The 6568-nt window shown below is 41.8% G+C and overlaps 1 long non-coding RNA gene across 1 annotated transcript; it reads left to right on the top strand.

Annotated features, from left to right (window-relative positions):
• Positions 1-3816: 3816 nt before the first annotated feature.
• On the top strand, positions 3817-5108 carry LOC116869278. The gene is made up of 2 exons (XR_004383017.1): positions 3817-3995; positions 5051-5108. It is a non-coding gene; the product is annotated as an uncharacterized LOC116869278 (long non-coding RNA).
• The last annotated feature ends 1460 nt before the right edge of the window (positions 5109-6568 follow it).

Below are 6568 nucleotides of genomic sequence, written 5' to 3'. Positions count from 1 at the left end.
CCAATTTCACTGACTGGAAGCTAGTATTTTTTTCCCAAAAGATACATGTAGGCTGAAGTAAGAGTACACAGCATGGACTGTTATGACTTCTGGATTTCAGATGATAAAATGTCAAGAGCTGGGTCTTAAGATGGATGAAATGGGGTAAAAATTTGGTGAAGAGAAACTCTATGGAGACCTCAGACTGACAGACTCACACTAGTTACTTGGCTGTAGAAGCTGAGCCTCTCAAGGTTTGGGATATTTTGCCCTAAGCTCTGCAGCAAGCATGTGACAGACCCAGCACAGCGTGGTCCACAACCACAAAACCAGGCTCCGCAGCCTGCTTGGGGGTTTGATTGAACTGCCCCCAACCATGCCCCGCCCAGCTTTTGGAAACTCCCCCACAGTGGCTCCAGAGGGCTGTGAAGTAGCTACTGACCACCACCCAAACCAAAAGCAGCTCCAGCTTCTCTACCACAACAGGGGGAGGGACATGGCTCCAACTTCAGCTGAGACCCTGCTGAGGTCATGCTGCCTCCTCTGCAGTACCATAACTCCATGACTTATTTTTCAAGGTGCAATTCATATAACATAAAATTAATAATCTTAAACTGTACAATTTGGTGGCATTTAATAAACTCACAATGTTGTGCAGCCATCACCATTTATCTAGTTTCAAAACATTTCGATCACTTCCAAAGGAGACCCTATACCTGTTAAGCATACTCATTAAATCCTCTCTGTCCTCAAGACCTGGGCACCACTAATCTTTTGTCTCTATGGATTTATCTATTCTGGACATTTCGTATAAGTGGAAGCATACAGTATGTTGCCTTTTGTGTCTGGCTTCTTTCATTTAGCGTAATGTGTTTGCTGTTCTTCCATGTTGTAGCATGTACCAGGACTTCATTCCTTTTTATGGCTGACTAGTATTCCATTACTTACTTCATCTCATAATGAATATTTGGGTCATTTCCACCTTTTAGCTGTTGTGACCAGTACTATATTCATATACAAGTGTTTGTTTGAATACTTGTTTTCAATTCTTTGGGGCATATCCCTAAGAGTAGAATGACTGTCATGTAATAGTACTGTGTTTAACTTTTTGAGGAACTGTAAAACTGTTTTCCACAGGAGCTGCACCATTAAATATTCCCACAACAATATACCAGGGTTCCAATACCTCCATATCCTCAATAACATTTGTTATTTTCTGTTTTTTTTTTTTTTTTTTTGTAGAAGCCATCCTAGTGGGTATAAAGTGGGATCTAATTGTGGGTTTAATTTGCATTTCTTTAATCACCATAGATGTTGAGCATCTTTTCATGTGTTTATTGGTCATTCACATATTTTCTCAGGAGAAATGTCTACTCAAGTCCTTTACCAATTTTTAAATTGAGTTGTTTTTCTTTTTGTTCTTAAGTTGTAAGTGTTCTTTGTATATTATGGATATTAGACCTTTATCAAACATATGATTTATAAATATTTTCTCTCATTCTATGTGCTGTCATTTCACTTTCTTGATAGTGTCCTTTGATGCACAAAAAACTTTAATTTTGTTTGAGTATGTTTCCCCCTATTGTATGAGGTAGGACTCTAACTTCATTCTTTTTCATATGGATATCCAATTGTCCTAGCACCATTTGTTAAAGAAGCTATTCTTTGCCAATTGAATGATCTAGGATCCTTGTCAAAAATCAATTGCTATAGAGGTATTATTGGCTTATTTTTAGACTCTCAGTTCTATTCCACGAAATGTATGTCTGTCTTTATGTCAGTTCTACACTATTTTACTTTAGCTTTCTAGTATGCTTTGAAAATGAGAACTGTGAGTACTCCAACTTTGTTCTTTTTCAAAATTATTTTAATCTGTTTTAAGCTTGTATCTAGGGTCCCTTGCAATTCTACACACATTTATGGATCAGCTTTCCCATTTCTACCAAAAAAAAAAAAAAGACACTGGATTTTCATGGAGACTGCATTGTATGTGTAGATCATTTTGGGTCTTCCATCTTTCAATATTAAGTTTTCCAAATCATGAACATAGGATGTTTTTCCATTCATTTAGTCTTTAATTCCAGCAATGTTTCATATTTTCAGTGCACAGGTATTGCACATGTTTGGTTAAATTTATTACTATTTTATTCTTTTTGATGCTACTGAAAACTGAATTGTTTTCTTAATCTTTTTGGACTGTTCATTGCTAATGTATAGAAATACAACTGATTCTGCAGTGTTGGTCTTTTATCCTGCAGCCTCACTAAAACTGCTTATTAACCCTAATAGTTTTTTAGTGGATTCTTTAGGATGTTCTACATATAAGATCATGATATCTGCAAAGAAAGATAGATTTACTTATTTCTTTCCAATGTGGAAGCCTCATTTCTTTTTTTCCTTGCTTAATTTCTCAGGTTTAAAACTTTCAGGACAATGTTGCTTGTAAAACTTTGAACAGAAGAAACAAAAGCAGGCATTCTTTTCTTGTTGCCTGATATTAGCAGGAAATCTCTTTCACCATTATGATGTCAGCCTACAGTTTTTTCAAAAGTGCCTTCAATCAGATTGAAAAAGTTCTGTTCATTCCTATTTTGTTGAATTTTTTTTTTTAAATCATGAAAGAGTGTTGGATTTTCTCAAATTCTTTTTCTGTATTGACATGATGGTATGTTTTTTTCTTCATTCTATTAATATATTACATTGATTGACTTCTATATGTAAAAGCCTTGCATTTCTGGGATAAATTTCACTTGATCATGGTGTGTAATTATTTTAACATTCTGTTGGGTTTGGTTTGCAAAGACTTTGTTGAGGGTTTTTTTTTTTTTTTAATCTATATCCACAAGGGGTATTGGTCTATAGTTTTCTTTTCTTGCAATGTTTTCGCCCAATTTTGGTATCAGGGTAATGTTGGCCCTATCAAATGAGTTAGATAGTGTTCAATATTCTATTTCTTAGGAGAGCTAGAGAAGGACTGGTGTTAATTGTTCTTTAAACATTTGATACATGTCACTAGTGAAGCCATCTGGTCCTGGACTTTTCTTCAGTCAGGAAGTTTTGAGGACTGATTCAATCTTTTGTTATAAGTCTGTTCGCATCCCCCCCCCCCTTTTTTTTTCTTTGAGTCAGTTTAGGTAGGTTGTCTGCTTCTAAGGAATCTGTTTTATTTAGGTTTGTTAGCATACATTGTTCATAGTTTTATGATCTCTTTTATTCCTTTAAGGTTGCTAGTGATGTCCCCATTATGCTGTGTTTAAGTCCTCTTTTTCTTGATCAAGAGTTCCTGGGTTGCTGCAAACCTGCAACTACTTTCTAGAGTTCCCACAAAGTCAATTCTGACGCTGATCTTTTTGGTGCTTCTGTTTAGGGATGGGCTCTTGGCGCTTCCAACCCTTCTATTTGCACTGATGTCACTATTTTTTGTTTTCTATTAGAGTAAAATGGCCAACTGCTTCTCATGGGCCAAGTTCCTTCCCCCATACATCCCGCCTGACTGTGATTCAGTGCCCCACTACTGACCTTACCACCATGTGGGTATCTGCCCCTCACCACTTCTCTGAATATATCTAGCTCTGATATTAAGCTATGTCCCTTCAAATGTTTCCCACATTTCCTTCTCCTCCTCCCGCTCCTCCGGATTGTAGGAGCTCACTCCTCCTTACTCAACTGTCCTGCGCGCGCGTGCGCGTCCGCGAGTCCCCACACCCACCCACACATACACACATACACAGACACAGAGTCACTCTCCTACCCTTAGCCAGCAGGCTCCGCTGTGGCGTGGGCGCCTCAGGAACTGCACTGGCGCCTACTCGGAAGCCCCGGGGGCCCTCAGGTCAGGCTGCGCTTCCCTCCGAGGCCCGCTGGGGCCGCGAGCTCGCCGAGGCTCCACGTGCGCGTCTCCCCGCACACCACCCGCGCGCACGCCCGCCCGCGCGCACGCCCCCGCCCGCGCGCCCGCCCGCGCCTTCGCGGAGGGATCTGGGAGTGAAGCTTCGGCGTGGGCCTGGGTCGCATAGGTGAGGTCGCATAGGTGCGTTTGAGAAACGCGAGGTCAACTTTCCATGGATAGAAAAGAAAGAGAGGGGGAAAGAGAGGAAGGTGCGAGAATGGGAGAGGAAGAAAAAAGAGCGAGGCGCGGCAGCAAGACCGCAGCTCCGCGCTGAGACAGGGGCTTTCCCGTGGTAACCGACCAAATGTCCGAGCCAACCAGCCGTGGGGTGTGTAAGGGTGAGGGGAGCAGGGGAGCGGGCGGGCGGGCAGGGAACAAAGATAAAACAGAAAAGGCGGTGCTGGACTGCAGCATTTTTAAGCTAAGGCTGGAGCGCAGCCTGGCCCCGGCGAACTGGGAACCGGGAAACGGTCCTGGACGCGGCCACGCCTCTAAGACGTAAAGCGGCGGTGATCTAACCTGGGCCCCGCGCACCCCCAAGCGGCCGGGTGCGAAGGGCTGGCTCCCCACCTCTTGCATCTCCGTTTCAGGTCTCACAGCCCTGGTTTAAGCCATAACACTCAAGTAAATAAGCAAATAAACATATTTTTTTAAATTAAAAAAAAGACTTTATTTATTTGACACACGGAGAAATCACAAGCAGGCAGAGAGGCAGGCAGAGAGAGAGAGAGAGAGAGAGGAGGAAACAGGCTCCCTCCTCAGCAGAGAGCCCGATGTGGGGCTCGATCCCAGGACCCTGAGATCATGACCTGAGCCGAAGGTAGAGGCTTTAACCCACTGAGCCACCCAGGCGCCCCGCAAATAAACATATTTTTAAGTGAATACTTCATTAGCATAAGCCACCGTTTTTCCTACTCGAGCTTTTCTTTAAATGCATTGTTTGAACGACCGTTTTCTGAATTCTCAGTCCTCTTTTCATCAAATAGCGGACACAAGACTTGGGCGTTGCCACAGTCCTATCTGTAGATAATTTGGTTTTAGAAAACTGTTTCTCACAAGTCTGAGAAAATAGCTCTTAAACGTTTTCTCTTTGGACTACTCTTTTGAGATTAAGTTATCTTTAAAGTTTCTCTGAACAGTTTTTCTGAGAACGGTCAGTCCCTAACTTCTGTCTCCATTTAGATGGATGATGTAGCCGCTCCAGATCGTACTTGCACTCCTGTTTACTAGGAAAAAAAAATGTATGTGAGATCTGAAGGAGAGATAGTGAAGTATTCTCACTGTAAGTAATTTTCCCATTCACTAATTCATTCCAGAAATAATCACTGAGTATCTGTTGTATGCCATACACTGTGTTAGGCAATAGGAGTAAAGGGCTCATCATCTCAAAAGAAAGATTAAAAACAAAACAGGAGGTATATGTGGTGGTCATAAGTCTTCCTATGTTCTGTTCTAGTTCTCCCCTGAGAGAGTCCTTTCTCCCTATTGCAGGGGAAAAAATTATTAACAGACTAAAACCATACCTGTTCCCTAACCAAGCTGAGCCTTCTTGATTTGGTAAAGATCACCAAAGATAATTTTTAATGACTAAGAAAACAAATCAACATGTTCTACCCAGAAGCAGCTAGTGATAGTATTTTTTCTTTCTTTTTCAAAGATTTCATTTATTTGTCAGAGAGAGAGAGAGAGAGAGAGAGAGCATGCGAGCGAGCGCACAAGTAGGAGGAGCGGTAGGCAGAGGGAGAACCAGGTTCCTCGCTGAGCAAGGAGCCCCATGTGGGCCTTGGTCCCATGCCCCTGGGATGCCAGGACCTGAGCACAAAGCACTTAACAGGCTGAGCCACCCAAGCACCCAGTGCTTTCTCTTTATTGGAGATTAAGAAAGAGAAAGACAGAGAGAAATCGTGTTCCTCTCATTATAAATCATTTAATGGACTGATTTTTTATTGTTTTCACTGGCTTAGGTGTGAAAACTGTTGTTACAGATGAAATACGAAGTTAGCAACCCAGGAAATAAATCTGAGGATTCTTCTAACCCAACTTCTAAGTAACCAAGTCTGATAAATCTCTATACTATTTTAAAGCTATTTTAACATGTAAAAAGTTTTTTTGTTAAAGATTTTATTTATCCATTTCTCAGAGAGAGAGAAAGCACAAGCAGGCAGAGTGGCAGGCAGAGGCAAAGAGAGAAGCAGGCTCCCCGCCGAGCAGGGATCCCAGTGCAGGGCTGGCACCCAGGATCCTGGGATCATGACCGGAGCTGAAGGCAGCCGCTTAAATGACTGAGCCACCCAGGCATCCCTAACATGTAAAAAGTTTTTATTAGTTGCCATACTCTCAAGCTTTAGATAGGAACAGTAAGGCAAAATAAAATTTGGCCTAACACATCAAGGAATCTATATAGATGGGAAACTGAGAAAACTACTTTGCATAAAGCTAAACAATAATCAAATAAAATGTTTTCCTAAGGATCTTTGAAATGAGATTGATGAAAGGAGGGAAGAGAGAAATGGGAGACTGTATATCTTTTGTTGCCAGGGAAAGTACCTCAAATAAATAGTTCTTAGAAAGGGGCAGTTGTCCACTGGGTCCACCACTGAACCAAAGGTGGATACTTCTGGAATGTGCAATCAGAAAGTGATCCAGGGTTGTGAGGGACCAGTCAGCCCCAAAGCAGAGTTTTCTGCTATACGGAAGAAT

Source organism: Lontra canadensis, unplaced genomic scaffold (genome assembly GCF_010015895.1).
Source record: "Lontra canadensis isolate GAN:19392208 unplaced genomic scaffold, GSC_riverotter_1.0 scaffold19, whole genome shotgun sequence".
In the NCBI taxonomy this organism is placed as follows: Eukaryota; Metazoa; Chordata; class Mammalia; order Carnivora; family Mustelidae; genus Lontra; species Lontra canadensis.
Note: the sequence above shows the minus strand (reverse complement) of the source record. Positions and strands in the feature narration are given on the sequence as shown.